This window comes from Macaca thibetana, chromosome 8 (assembly GCF_024542745.1).
Source record: "Macaca thibetana thibetana isolate TM-01 chromosome 8, ASM2454274v1, whole genome shotgun sequence".
NCBI classification, from domain to species: domain Eukaryota; kingdom Metazoa; phylum Chordata; class Mammalia; order Primates; family Cercopithecidae; genus Macaca; species Macaca thibetana.
In genome coordinates, this window is record NC_065585.1 from 113,553,230 (window position 1) to 113,569,023 (window position 15,794).

Here is a 15,794-nt window from a genome sequence, read left to right on the forward strand (position 1 = left end):
TGGAAAATTAAAAAATTTTTAAATTTATTCATGCATGCAGGTAAACGATGTTTATTGGAGATAAATGTCTACTGGGTAAGTGCTGTGTGAGACACCCTATGTTAGACTTCTATTATCATTGATCTCATCCATACTCCCATCAGCATCCTCACAAAATACTAATATTCCTTTTCTTTCCAGCATTTCATTTCCTAGCCCCCTGTCTTCCAAGCTGCTATTAACATTAGTATGACACTGTGGCGTCAGGAGGGTACAAAGCACACAGCACATTTCCCAGTCCACCCCCCACAGCTATCTGTTGTTCACATCAGGGCCAACTGAGAACCACCTACCTGGAAACAGAGGTGACACATTCTGGCCCCAAGCACAGGAGGGGAGATGTTGATATCAGGGAGGGGAGGACTTTCACTAAGACAGGAGAGACTAATATGTGTAAAATCCTTAGCATGGTGTCTGATCAATGATATGCACTCAACAAATGCTTCTGCTATGACTGCTGACCTCGTCTTTAGGTTGGCTGCCTTCTGCAGTGTCCTTACGGCCCTTCCACATGTGTTCTTGCTGAGAAAGCAATATCTTTCTCTACTTACAGGGACACAGTCCTATTGAATTAGGGTTCCATCTTATAACCAACCTCATTTAACCTCAGTTACCTTCTTAAAGACCCTGCCTCCAAATATAGTCACAATTAAAGAAGAAATTATTCAATGATAATTAAAGAAGAAATTATTCAATGATATTTGTTAAAGCATGATAAGGAAGACTTTATTCAGGACCATTGTGATAGCTATAGAGACCACTGCAATGGGTCTTGCAGTGAAGGAGAGAGATTGGGATCAACTTTGAATACAGCATGGGCATGTGGAACTTTATAGTCAAGGAGCAGGATGGGTGTCGGTGGATGGAAAATTACTAAGAGGAAACATCAGAGATAAGGGGGATTGTGGCTAAACCCACTTAACAAAATTCCAGCTGAAGACAGGCCAGGATGATCATACATCACCTGGGGGATGAGGAACCTGATCAGATGTCAAGAATGATCTGATGTTGAGGATGGGGGTATGGGGTTCTTGCTAAACTGACTGATATGGTTAGGCTTTGTGTCCCCACCCAGATCTCATCTTGAATTGTAATCCCCATAATCTCCATAATCCCCACATGTCAAGGGAGAGACCAGGTGGAGGTAACTGAATCGTGGGGGTGGGTTTCCCTTATGCTGTTCTCATGATAGTGAGTGAGCTCTCCCGAGACCTGATGGTTTGATAAGGGCTCTTCCCACTTTGCTTGGCACTTCCTTCCTGCTGCCTTGTGAAGGAAGTGTCTTGCTTCCCCTTTGCCTTCTGCCATGATTGTAAGTTTCCTGAGGCCTCCCCAGTCATGTGGACCTGTGAGTCAATTAAACCTCTTTTCTTTGTAAATTACCCAGTCTCAGGCAGTTATTAATAGCAGTGTGAGGCCAGACTAATACACTGACTTAGCAGGATTCTTTGCTGAAACTGGGTTTTACAAGGGAGTGCACAGATAGACTTAGGAGAAAGTTTAAAAGCTTGATTAAGTTTTGGGTCAACAGAGAATCTTTTTAAGGGGGTTAGGGCTTCAACATATCAATTTTGGGGGGCACATTTTAGCTTATAATGTTACATAAGGCTTTTGTGCAAAATTTTTCCAAGTATATCGGTTTGCCATTGTTGCATAATAACTACTTCACAACACAGTGGCTTAAGACAACAATGATTTATTAGCCTTCATGAGCCTGTGAGTCAGCTGGGGCTCAGCTGATGTAGGCTGGCCTGCTATTCTGCTTCAGGCTTAGGCAGCCGGGACAGCTCTACTCCAGATGTCTTTCATCCTTCTCTGAGGTTCAGTGGGTTAGCCCAGGCATGTTCTTCTCATGGTGAAGGCAGAGTTACTACCACGCAGGGGTAAGCCCTTGCCTGTGACTTACCTACCAACATCCCATTGGCCAAAGCAAACCACATGGCCAAGCCCCAAGTCAAGGGGTGGAGAAATGCTTTATTTATTTAGAGATAAGGTCTTGCTCTGTTGCTCAGACTAGAATGCAGTAGTGCTATCATAGCTCACTGCAGCCTCAAACTCCTCAAGTGGTCCTCCCACCTCAGCCTCCTAAATAACTGTGACTCGAGGCAAGCACCATGCCTGGCTAAGAATTTTCTTTTGGTAGGGAGATTTTACTGTGTTGCCCAGGTTTGTCTCAAATTCCTAGACTTAAGCAATCTTCCTGCCTGGGCTTCCCATAATATTGGCATTACAGGTGTGAGCCACCATGCCTGGCCTACTGGACTGCAAAGTCACGTAGCTAAAAGTCTGTGTGCAGGGAGGGATGAAGAATTGAGGTGATAATGAAATCTACCAGACTGTCTTCTTGGCCACAGTTATTTGCATTTTTCCCACATGCAAAATATGGTCACCTCATCCAAACTTTCCACAGACAAGAAACAGGCTGTGAAATTTGCTAAGCTACTAAAATGTGCATATTTTCTAATGTCCTCTTCAGATGCATCCACAGAAGTGATGAGACAAAAAAAGGACATTGCAGAGGGCAAAGCCAAGAGGTTTGGAGAGTGGTGGATAAGGAGCTACTCCAGGAAGCAGAATAAGGACTAAGTCAGGTAACATTGCCTACCCTCAGAACGGGGAAGACCTCACAACGTTTGACTAGGAGATTTCAATTTTTTCGGACTGGTGGCAGCTGTATGCCTGCAATTCTTCACTATCTCAAAAGGAAAGGCTTATTGCAATTACACTATTTCTCCATTGTGTCTCGGGAATATGGAGGTAGATAATTTATAAGTCTCCAAGTTAAGAAGCGTCACACCCAAATGTAATGCAGATCACAAGATCCTAGACTTCGAGTCTAAAGTTACGGTGGAATGAGACTTTGGGGTTCTTGGGATGGCGTAAATGAGTTGGGGTGAAAAGTATCGTTCAATGTTGCAGGGACCTGGGTTTGAGTGTGTTTTTTCTACTATGTAAACGCACAAGGGATCCTTCCCCTAGGAACCCATCCTTCCATTATCTGTGCTGGGAAAATTGTAAGCAATGGTATTACTATCCCCAATCTATACTCACCTGATGCCAAACAGGTAATTTGCTAATATTTATTTATTTATTTATTTATTTATTTATTTATTTTTTTATTTTTGAGACAGGGTCTCACTTTATTGCCCAGGCTAGAGTGCAGTGGCGTGATCACAGCTCACTGCAGCTTTGATCTCCTGAGCTCAAGTGATCCTCCCACCTTAGCCTCCCAAGTAGCTAGGACTACAGGCATGCACCACCATGTGCATGGGCTGATTTTTTTGATTTTTAGTAGAGATGGTGTCTTGCTGTATTGCTCAGGCTGGTTTCGAATTTCTGAGCTCAAGCGATACTCCCACCTCAGCATCCCAAAGTGCTGGGATTACAGGTGTGAGCTATGGGTTCTAGCATAAGTTTTAAAAAATTATATTTTATTCTATAAAAATCTTAGTCTTAACCAGGGAGAGATGCAACTTTGGCTTTTAACCATTTCTTAGGATAGGGCCTCATACCAGTCTGTTACTGAGCCCAGGGGAAACTCAGCATCTTGATTTTCCTTCTATACCAGGACTGTGAGAAGATGAGTAAAGAGAGAAGAATCTAGTGGGAGGTGGGTAGGGTGGTATGATCACATTCTGCAGCACAAGTTGGCCATTGTCTTGGTAATAATGACTAATATTTTTGAGCACATGCCCATATATTGAAGTGGTTCTAAGCACTTTGCATGTTTTAGCTTAGTGACTCTATGAGGCAGGTATTACTCTTACCCCAATTTTTCAGATAGGAAACTGAAACACAGAGTTTAAGGAGCTTTTCCAAGGTCCTGGAGATAATAGGTGACAAGATTGGGATATGAACCTGGGCAGAATGGTTCCTAATCTGTAGGCTTAACTGTATTAGTCTGTTTCACGCTGCTGATAAAGACATGCCTGAGACTGGGTAATTTATAAAGAAAAAGAGGTTTAACGAACTCACAGTTTAAAGGCCTCACAATCATGGCGGGAGGCAAAAGGCACGTCTTACATGGCAGGGGCAAGAGAGAATTGAGAGCCAGTGAAAGGGGAAACCCCTTGTAAAACCATCAGATCTCATGGGACTTATTCACTACCAGGAGAACAATAAGGGGGGAACTGCTCCATAATTCAATTATCTCCCACTGGGTCCCTCCAACAACATGCGGGAATTACAGGAGCTACAATTCAAGATGAGATTTGGATTTGGGTGGGGACACAGCCAAACAATATCCACCACTGTGCTATGCTGTCCTGATGATTCAGGAAAAAGGCCTGCACCTGAAATAGATTTACTACAAGAAACAGAGACCAATTTTAGAAAAATATCTGCTGCAATTGTTCAAAAATATGTAAGGGGACATTTCCTCAGAGAAACAAGAGTCGGCTATTACAAAAAAAATGTGAAAAATCCAAGACAAGAAAAGACTGTAATAAAGTTAAATATAACAGTATAATGATACTAAGCTGCAGGCAGCAAGTAGCAAACTTGAAACCATGGAAAGGGGAATTCATATAGTAGAGGACAAATTGAAGGAGGGTTTCAAAAGTGTAAGAATAAAAGACTTAAACTGATGAGCTAATAGTTGGATGACGGATCTTGGAGATCCCAATTCTTTGGGAATAACAGTTTCTGAAGGAAAAAACAACAAAGAGAACAACATGTTCAAAGGAACAAAGGAAAAAAAATCTTCATTTAAAGAAAGTTTTCCGCTTGAAAATGAATGACCATCGGTTAGAGGTAAAACTTATGAAAAGAGATTGTGTTGGTTGTCTGTTGCTACATAATATACTTCCCTAAAATTTAGCAGCGTTAAAACAATAAAACTGCATTTATCTCAGTTTCTGAGGGTCATGAATCTGGGAGTGATTTATTGGGATGAGATAAGTCAGGCTGTCAGTTGGGGCTGCAGTTATCTGCAGATAAAGTTCTAAATTTGATCATTAAAATATTCAACAATTATACTGGCGAAAATTTCAGAGAGAACACAGAAAACATACATAGACAATAAACACATGCAATAATTCAAAAAGAACTTTGAAAGAAATAATCCACATAGGTAAAAATAGAAAAATAATGAGAAAATAAGCAATAAAAACACATGCTAACTAAACAGTGTAGGAAAAAAAAGAGAATGATGTATTGATAGTATAATAGCAGATTTATATTGCTCTAACTGAACTTTAGGAACTAACTCATTTATTAGCCAGGAGTTTTGGATTGCTAGTGACAGAAACATAAATTAATTTATGTAAAACATTTATTTACAGAAAAGTTAAGTGTGGTTCTGTTTAGTTGTGGCTGGGTTCAAGGGCTTCAATGTTGTCTTCAGGACTCAGTCTCTCTCTCTCTCTCTCTCTCTCTCTCTCTCTCTCTATATTTCTCTCTCATCTCCCTCTGAGTTAATTTTATTTCCATTTGTGGTTCCAAAGATGTTCATTGCCTAGGCTCTAACTTACATCTTTGGAGCTGGTGATATCAGAGAAAAGATGGCAACTCTTTTCAGTAACTCCGTCTAAAGTTTTAGCATTGAGCCTTGTTGTGGGCTTGAGGTGTGGGCTCCTATCAAGATGATGGCTCAATTCCTGAGCCAGAGAAGGTGCCCCAAAATAAATGCGGTGAAGGCGAATAAAGGGAGTCAATGGTCACTAGAAGTAACTATAACAAATTTTGTTGACTTACTACAAGTTAGGTGCTCTGCTACTAATACATATTATCTCATTAAAACCTCACAGCACATTCCTGAGGCTCTATTATCCTCATTTTACATGGGAAGAATTTAAAGCTCAGAGAGATTAAGCAAATTTTCTAAGGTCTCATGACCAGTGAATTATGCATGCTCAATTCAAGGTCATGTCTGTCTAACTCCAGAATCTGTCTGTAATGTTAAAAAGTAAGGGAGGAAATCACTCACAATCCTGCCATCACCATCACAATCCTGCCATTTCAGCATGAGAAAACATTTTGGTGTATCTCTTTCTAATGCTGCTCTTGCTCGCTCTCTCTCTCTGTCTGTCTTTCATTTAATTATGGGTTTCTGTTGCTGGTCTATTTATAATTGTAAACCTTTCATACTAGATTGAACTGGACAGTAAAGTAGAATTCTTCGTTAATGTATATAATATTTCTGTCAATTCAAAGTATTTCCTTTTTGTTATGGCTTTTTCTTGCTTAGCTTTCTAATAAGCTATTTTTCACTTTGTAATAAACTCTCTTTTGTTGAAATAAGCTCACTTGCACTTTTTAATCTTTGCTTATGCAAATGCATTTCTTTCTTAATAATTGTCATTACGAAATATATCATACACAAAAGAGTATATAACACATGTGCTTAAAGAATAGTAACAAAAGAACACTTACGTACCCATGTGATATGGTGTGCACCTGTGTCTCTGCCCAAATCTCATGTGGAACTGTAATCCCCAATGCTGGAGGTGAGGCCTGGAGGGAGATGACTGGATCATGGGGGCAGATTTTCCTGCTTGCTCTTCTCATGATAGTGAGGGAGTTCTCATGAGATCTGGTTGTTTAAAAGTGTGTGGCACCTCTCCCCACACCCCAGCTCTTCTTCCTGCTCCAGCCATGTGACACGTACCTATTTCCCCTTGGCCTTCCACCATGATTGTAAGTTTCCTGAGGCCTCCTCAGCCATGCTTCCTGTACAGCCTGTGGAACCATGAGCCAGTTAAACCTCGTTTCTTTATAAATTACTCTATCTCAGGTATTTTCTTTTTCTTTTCTTTTCTTTTTTTTTTTTTTGAGACATAGTTCTTCTGTGTCGTGCAGGCTGGAGTGCAGCTGTGCGATCTCAGCTCACTGCAACCTCTGCCTCCCAGGTTCAAGCAATTTTCATGCCTCAGCCTCCCAAGGAGCTGGGACCACAGGTGCCTGCCACCATGCCCAGCTTTTTTTTTTTTTTCTTTTTTTTTTTTTTGTATTTTTAGTAAAGACGGGGTTTTGCTAAGTTGGCCAGGCTGGTCTTGAATTCCTGGCCTCAAGTGATCTGCCTGCTTTGGCCTCCCAAAGTGCTGGGATTATAGGTGTGAGCCACCGTACCAGCCCTCAGGTATTACCTTATAGCAGTGTGAGAAGAGACTAATACACCATGATACACGTAAAGGAGGAGGATGTTTCCAGAACTCTTGATGCACCTCTAGTTTTATCCCCCTCTTCAAAGATAACCATAAACATGACTTTGGGCTAATATTTCTGTTGCATTTCTTTCTATTTTTACTGCACACATTATGTTAATTGTGTGACTGTGGGAAAGTCACTTAACCTCTCCGTGTTTCAATGCAGTCATCTGTAAACTGGGAATAAGAAGAGTACTTACCTCACAGAGTTGTTATAAGGATTAAATGAGTGCAACTAATTAAATATGTACAATGTTCAGACTAGTGTCTGGCATAGAGTAAGTACTATATAATAATTAGTTATTTTAATTAAGTCCTAAACAATATATTATTTATTTTGCCTATTTTTAAGCTTTATATAAATGAAATTATACTGTACATATTCTTCTGTGACTTGCTTTTTTGGTTCAGTATTGTCTATGAGGGATTTATTCCTATGATGTGCGTGAACAGTTCTTCATTTTTACTGCTTTGTAGAATTCTATTGTAAAAATATACCCCAATGTATCCATCCTACACTTGATAGACATATTTTTAAAATTTCTTGCTTTTTTGAACTGTGCTGCTATGCAAAGTCTTATATATAATTCCTAGTGTTCATGTGTTAGAGTTTCTCTAGGTAGAATACCTGGGGTGGAATTGCAAGATCATATAATATGTACATTCTCTATCTTCTATGAATCTTAATCTTTTTTTACATTTTCCAATTCTTTGTCTCCCTGTGCTGCATTCTGGGTAATTTCTTCAAAATCACTATAGTGGATGGAGTCAGTGGTCCGTCTGTATGTATCCCTCTGTCTTTACCACATCAGTATATCTGCCTAGCTTTTAACTGCCAACATCTGAATTTTTTTGCTCTGGTTTTCAGAGTCCACTTTGCCACTCCTGTGAAGGTCAGAAGTGCCTGGCAATTAATGGCTTAGCGGAAACAGCCCTCAACCAGTGACTGATGGGTGAATGAATACAGCAGCTCAGGTGGGACAACCTTGAAGTATGTGTTCTAGATGGGCTTCTAGAGTGCCTCCAGCGTGATGAAGCTCCAGTTTCCCACAGTGGTAAAAAGCTCAGTATCACCTAAATTGGCTACTTTGCCTTCTCTGTGCCATTTACTCACTTCTTCACTGGTGTTTCTTTCCCCTCCCAAATTAACTACTTACACTGAAATCCTTGTCTTTCAGGGCTGGCTTTAAGAGAAACTCTGAGATATCTGTATATCTGTTCTTCTAGTTCACTAATTCTCTCTTTAGCTGGGTCTAATCTACTGTTTAACTTTTCATGAAGTTTCTAATTTCAGTTATTGTATTTTCAGTTTTAGAATTTCTATTTGGTTTCTTAATATATCTGCTTGGTCACCTTCCATAGTCCCTGATTCTATATCAATCTTTTAATTTATATTTTTAAAAACAATATTATGCATTCTTATTTTATAGTCTATCTTTGATAATTCCAACATCTGCTGTCTTTGCCATTCTGATTCTGTGGTTTGTTGTTTCTCCCTCCTCTTCCTCATGGCAGTTTCTTTCCTGTTGTTTTAGTGATTTTTGATTGTGAGCTTTGTTTGTGAGATTTATTTGAGGCCTGGTTTAAAAATTTGTTTTTTTCAAGTAGGATGCTCATTTGGTTTTTCTAGGTGCCTAGGGGCATTTATCTACCTGGGACACTTTAAATTCCATTTTTGGCTTAAGGTTTCTTTTTTGTTACATAGGTGGTTTGAGTTCTTATTCTAAATCCTTTAAGTGTACATTTGTGGTTAGGAATTCTTAGGGTAGAATTTTTTCTTTCTTTCTCTTTTTTAGCTTCACCAAGAGCCAAGATGAGATAATAATGTATCCTACTAACTCCCTCTGTGGGATATGTTTTCCCCCTAGGTCATCCACTTAGAAAAGGATGTTTACCCTCTTGGGATCTCTGCTTTAAAAAGTGAATATCTTCAATTTAATCTCATATCCACTTAAGGCCACAGGCTTTATCTTCTTAGACCCCCAAGAGCAATTTCCAGCTTGAACACCACTTATTTCTTTCAATTTGAGCTTTCTTATCTTTTCTGGCCTTCAGAGAATACCTTTGCTTTCTTGGGAGCTCATTCATGCGTTTAAAAAGTTTTTATTTTGGAATGTATCCAGCCTTTATCAGTGTACCGTACTGGGAGAGTTTTCTCTAAACATCTGATCCACAATATTGCCATTTAAGGATCCAATGTGCTTTGTAATAGTGATGTATCTTGCTGGCTTCTTAATATTGAACATTCTTATTTTCTCCCATGTATTTGATAATTCCAGTATCATTTCCTTCAACCAATATTGAATGTGCCCGATTATGTGCCAGGTATTCTTCTATAACTTTCTTGTGAACGAATCAGGCAAGGCCATGGTCTTGTGGAGCTCACATTCCAGAGAGCCTGTAAGCCCAGAATTTCATTGCTATTATGCCGTTGGGGCAGCTTTGAAATGTATAATGTTAACAGTTATGCAAAGCTGAGAAAGATAGTGAGCAGTATTTTGTATCTGCATATCTGCAAGTCAAAATAGGAAGAAATTATGGCATATTAATTTTTCTGCTTGGAAAGGTTAATGAATTGTATCTAGGTCTGAAGATGCAAGATAGACAAGAGATACATGTGAATAAGCTTATTTTTGTGCATACAGAGGATAAGAAGGAATGAGATTCTCATTCATGCAGCAGTACGCAAGGTGCTTTGCCTGTGTGTTCCCATTTAATTCTGACCCCTTCCCAAGTAAATTCCAGTAGATACTATTTCTATTTTCAGGTAAACTGTAGTTGAAACCGTTAGTTGTCCCTTAATATTTTTTTCCATTCATCAATACCAACAGGTATTTTTAGCTGGTTATATGACTGTCCAGCTTAAAGATGATATTTTCCATTATCCCTTGCAGTTAAGTGTGGCCATATCACTAAGTCTGGCCAGTGGGATTTAGAGTGTAGTAGGCAGTTGCTTATGAAAATTTCTCTAAGAGACAGTTTACATATGCCTTTTATTCCTTCTTTCATCCTGCTGCCTAGAATTGGATACTTCTTAGGGCTGTGACGATGAGGCCACATTCCAGGACAAGAAGATTGATAATGGAAGGAGTTAAGTCCCTGAGGACTTTGGTCAGCTAGATCTTCATACCAGTCTTAGACTGCATATCTTCGAACTTTTATACTAGAGATAAATAATCTTCTATCCCATTTAAGGTACTGCTATTTATTTTTATTTTTCCCCTGAAATCTGTCATTGAACCTATTCCTAACTAATATATTGATTATGTAACTTGCCCACTAATATGTCTGGGAAGAGATAGAATAAAGATTTGAATCTTGTGCCTTGTATTTAAGTACAGTCATCCCCCTGGTACCTGTGGGGGATTGGACCTCCCAAGGATACCAAAATCCGTGGATGTTCAAGTGTCTGATATAAAATGGTCTAGTATTTGAATTTAACCTATGCACATTCTCCTGTGTACTTTAAATCATCTCTAGATTACTTGTAATACCTAATACTGTGTGAATGCTATGTGAGTAGTTGTTATACAGTATTATTTAGGCAATAATGACAAGAAAAAATGTCTGTCCATGTTAGTACAGATGCAGTTTTTTTTTCCAAATATTTTTGATCCATGGTTGGTTGAATCCACAGATGCTGAACCCACAGATAGGGAAACCCAGGTTTACAGAAGGCCAACTCTAATAATGGCTAAATAAATGACTAGTATTTGGTAAAAGGTAACTACTGTTTTATTTACACCAAGCTCAATTACTTGGTTGTCTTTTAGGCCTCCTTTGATTTTTTCCTCCATTTTACCTACCTATCCAAACTTTCCCTGCAGCCTGTAGCATACACTTCTTCATTGAGACTGGCCTCTTATGGCCCCTCATTTATACTGGTCTAGTCACAGTCTGTAGCATATGTAATTCCAATTTTGAAAGACCAAGGAAGAATATTTCAAGCAAGAAGGAGAGTTAGAGTTGGACTTAAAGCCAGTCATGATGACTTGCATCTGTAATCTCAGCACTTTGGGAGGCTGAGGGAGGAGAATTACTTGAGCCCAGGAGTTCAAGAGCAGCCTGGGGCAACATGGCGAAATCCTGTCTCTATAAAAAATACAAAAATTAGGGTGTGATGGTGTGTGCCTGTAGTCTCAGTTACTTGGGAGTCTGAGGTGGGCGGATTGCTTGAGCCCAGGAGGTCAAGGCTGCAGTGAGCTGTGATTGAGCCTCTGCACTCCAGCATGGGCAACAGGATAAGACCCTGTCTCAAAAAAAAAAAAAAAAAAAAAAGAGTTGGACTTAAAAGATAAACATGATTTGAATGGATGCAGAGTGGGCAACAGGAATAAAGACATGGATGTACTATCAATTTTCCATGCAAGGTGGGTCCTTGGGTAATATATTATGTCTCCCATTAATTAAATTTTATGCGCTAGGAAAATCACATTAACATTATGAAAGAGAATAGTAAATGGGCCCCTCCTTTAATGGTAATGAAACCTTTCAAGACTTAACTTTGCCTTCATTAAGTCATTTTAAAGGTTATGAGGACAGTGTAGATTATTGCTGTAGGATATCCTGGAGTTCGCCCTTACAATTAATTTCATGCTAAAATGAACAACAGAGCAGTGCTAATATGAATTTTTCTGATTTAAAAAATCCTTTTTTCATACCTTATTTTAGTTTGTATCTATCATTCTTGTTTCTGGCTTTCAACACTGCCACACACATTGATAACTGAGGCTTTTGACTGGTATAAAAATATTTAGAAATGTAAGGAATTACTTTTGGAAAGAGATTTAAAAAATAATCTCCTGTTTCTTCTCTCTTGATACAGTTTCTTAAAGGACTGATTTTTAGAGACCTAGATCCTGAGAATAATGTATACATCAGGTAGTGCTGAATCCTGAAACCTGACTCTAGTAATATGTGCACATGGTTGCAGTTCTAAGTGGGTGGATGCCCCTGGCTCTCCAGGATTGTCGGTGGTGATAGGATGATTCTGAAAGGCTCACTTTCTTTACAAGCAAGCATAACCCAAGCCTATGGCTGTCTGATGGCTGCGAATCTTTGCTGATGGTGTGTTGGGGCTCATAGAGAAGAAAGCAAGACTGTAGGGTATAAAGTAACTGATTATCATTAATCCAAGTCATTGCTTCACAAAGTGTGACTGTTGACTGATATTTAGCACAAGGGATTATGATAAGTTTAAAAAATGTTAATCTGAACAGAGTTATACCGGTTTCTTGGTTATTGGACATTTCAGGGTCCTTCACGTGCTAAGGTGCTAATATGCTTTGTGAATCTCTAAGAGCAGAATGGAACAGGAAGCATTCCCAAACTCTCATTCCAAGACCCAATTTTTTTTTTTCTTTGAGACAGGGTTTGGCTCTGGCTCTGTCATCCAGGTTGGATTGCAGTGATCTCTGCTCATTGCAATCTTTGTCTTCTGGGCTCAACTGATTCTCTTGCCTTAGCCTCCTGAGTACCTGGGATGACAGGCATGAGCCACCATGTTTGGCTAATTTTTTTTTTTTTTAATAGAGATGGAGTTTCCCCATGATGCCCAGGCTGATCTTGAACTCTTGGGCTGAAGTGATCTGCCCACCTTGGCCTTCCAAAGCACTGGGATTACAGGTGTGAACCACCACACTTGGCCTTAAGACCCACTCTTTACTAATAATGTGACAAAAATGATGCTGCATGATCTAGGCAATGTAGAAGTTTCAGGCTGTGTTATAATGAGGACCAGGAGGTCAAGAGTGTGACCAGTGCTCTCAATAATCTGATCTGTGAGAGTGAGACTGGGCCATTTCTGAACACAGAATTGTTTCAATTTTCAGCCCAAAGACTCCACAGAGATCTAAGTCCAACCTCATCATTTTATATATCAAAAAACTGAGGCCCAGAGAGGTTCACAAGTATGTTCAGGGTTGCATCCTGGTTAGTGGGAGCGGATGCTAGCACCACGGTCCTTTGATTCTCAGAGCCCACTAAACTGCCTCCTTGGGTGTGGCAGGCTGCAGGGCATACTGAGTTCAGTTAGTGGAACAGACATTGGTGGTAGAGTGAGCAGTCCAAATGGGCTGGATCAGTGTTTTGTTGGGGGTATCGCTGTTCCTTCAATCATGCCTTGGTGACATAGTCCAGATGCTTCAGCAACCTGGTGACTCTAGACAAAGTCTAGTTTGTCAGTTTCCTCATAAAACTTGGAGCCCACATCTAGTTTTGACTTTCCAGCTGTGCTTTGACCAATGCAGCATGCATGGGGATATTCTCTTCTTGCATCACTATTGGTATACTATCTTTGAATCAATGAAGACCAAGAAAAAGATAATTTTTTTTATAGGAACCATGTATCACTTTTGGCTCATTTTAAGCTGATTGTTGACTCTAGCTCTGTTTTATATAAGTTAGTGTCTAATCAAGTTTCTCCTAAGCTTACTTGATTAATTTTTTAAACCTAAATGTAAGTCTTCACATTAACCCTGTTTCATTTCATTTTAGTAATTTTGGCGGAGAACTCTTGAGTGTTAGGATTAATTTTGAATCCTATGTTGAATAAATGAATGTTGACTCATCATTTATTCTTGCAGTTCTCTCTTCTAGTACTGCAATAATCATAGAGGTCGTATGCAAGCCTCTAATTTCTCTGTTTTTCAACCAGGCTGCTTCTCTGTAAGGAGAAGGAAGGGAAACTGAGGAAGATTTATTTAGCACCTATTGTTTGCTAAGTACTATGTCAGGTGCTTTATACATATTTTGTTATTTAATCCTCATAGCAACTGTATGAAACTGTAACTTCTTCTGTAAAAGGAGAATAAAAGTTCTTATCTTACAGTTTTGGAGAAGAATAAATGAGATAATTTAAATTATGTACTTATTAATGTGCTGGGACACAGTAGGCACTTGATAAATATAAATTACAATTATCTCTATTCCTCTTCCTTCATCTTCTCTTTGGACAGAATAGGGACGAGGACAGAAAGACATCTGATGCAGTTTGGCTCTATGTCCCTATCCAAATCTCATTTCAAATTGTAATACCCAGATGTTGAGGGAGGGACCTTGTGGGAGGTGATTGGATCATGGAGGTGGTCTCCCTCATGCTGTTTTCATGATAGTGAGTTCTCATGAGGTATAATGGTTTTATAAGTGTTTGACAGTTCCTCCTTCACGTGCTCCCTCTCACCTGTCACCATGTTAGACGCACCTGCTTCCCCTCCTGTCATGATTATGTAAGTTTCTTGAGGCCTCCTCAGCCATGCAGAACTGTGAGTCAATTAAACCTCTTTTCTTTATAAATTACCTGGTCTTGGGCAGTTATTTATAGCAGTGTGAGAATGAACTAATACAACAGCCCATTAAAGACCCATCTCTCAGCTGCCACAGAAACACCAGTCAGCTCCTACCAGCATGGTCAGACAAATTCACAACATGAATTATTTATTATGCATTACAAATTACCCCAAAACTTAGCAGCTTCAAATAATACACATCTATTTGCTCAGTTTCTGTGGGTCAGAATTCAGGCACAACTTTGGGATCTCTCATAAGGAGGCAACAGAAGTGCTGACCAGGGCTGCATTCTCATCTGAAAGCTCAACTGGGATGGATCTTCTTTCAGTCTCACTTATGTAGTTATGGACCCAGGCCAGTTCCTGGATGGGTGTTGAATTGAGGGCTTCAGTTTCTTGCTGGCAGTCAGGTGGAGGTCACCCTCAGTTCCCCACCATGTGTACCTCTTCAACTTGCCTCATCAGAGCAAACATGGAGAGAGTGAGAGCATGGATAAGACAGAAGTCAGTTTTTTGTAACCTAATACCAGAAGTGACATCCCATTACTCTTGCTGTACTCTATTCTTTAGAAGTGAGTCATTAGGTTCAGTTCATACACAAGAGGAGGGAGTTACACAAAGGAGTGGATACCAGGAGGGAGGGGTCATGAGGGCCCCACCAGCAGCTTCCAACCACATGCAATTATCTTCATCAGCTCACCCAATGCATTCATTACTGGCATTTCTGGGATGTAAATCCAGGTTTCTAGGCCCTTGCTCTTTCCCCAAGAGTCTACCCTGGGAAGAATACCGATTGATAGTTGTAGTTAGAATTGTAAGCTGATTATGTAACCATTTTCTACATTTTTTCCCTTGGCTTTGTTTTGGGGCAAGTGCAATTTAGTTGTGAACATATTGGAATGAGGGGACTTTCCTCATATTTACTTATCCTTGATCCCCTCTTTCTCTTTCTCTCAAGTAGTGTTTCAACCTCTTCAAGGCTTCAAATCTTTAACATTCTCACTCTCAGCAAATAGCTTTGTTTCCAGCTGCATAGAGAAAGTAGACAATATCAACTGTGAACACTTTCATTCCTGTCTCCCATGCACATCCTTCTCTCCTACTTTTTGGTCTGAGAAGATGGGAAGTCATTTCTTCTGTTTGCTCCTTCTTTGTTAAAATTTCTTTGCCTTTCCTTCATATCTTGATTAATCAATTATCTACAATGTTGAGTCCATTGAGGACCAGTAAGCAGCCTCCTCTCTTTTCTACCTGAGTGCTGCACAATTCAGGAAGTAAATCAAAGAATAAAGACAGAAGCCACAGCAATATTATGGATAGAGCT

The 15,794-nt window shown here is 39.7% G+C and overlaps 1 protein-coding gene across 9 annotated transcripts in view; it reads right to left on the bottom strand.

Moving 5' to 3' along the window:
* Positions 1-15,794, bottom strand: part of DCTN6 (dynactin subunit 6) — a 1,120,059-nt gene that overhangs the window by 210,667 nt on the left and 893,598 nt on the right. The gene's annotated exons all lie outside the window — the stretch shown is intronic.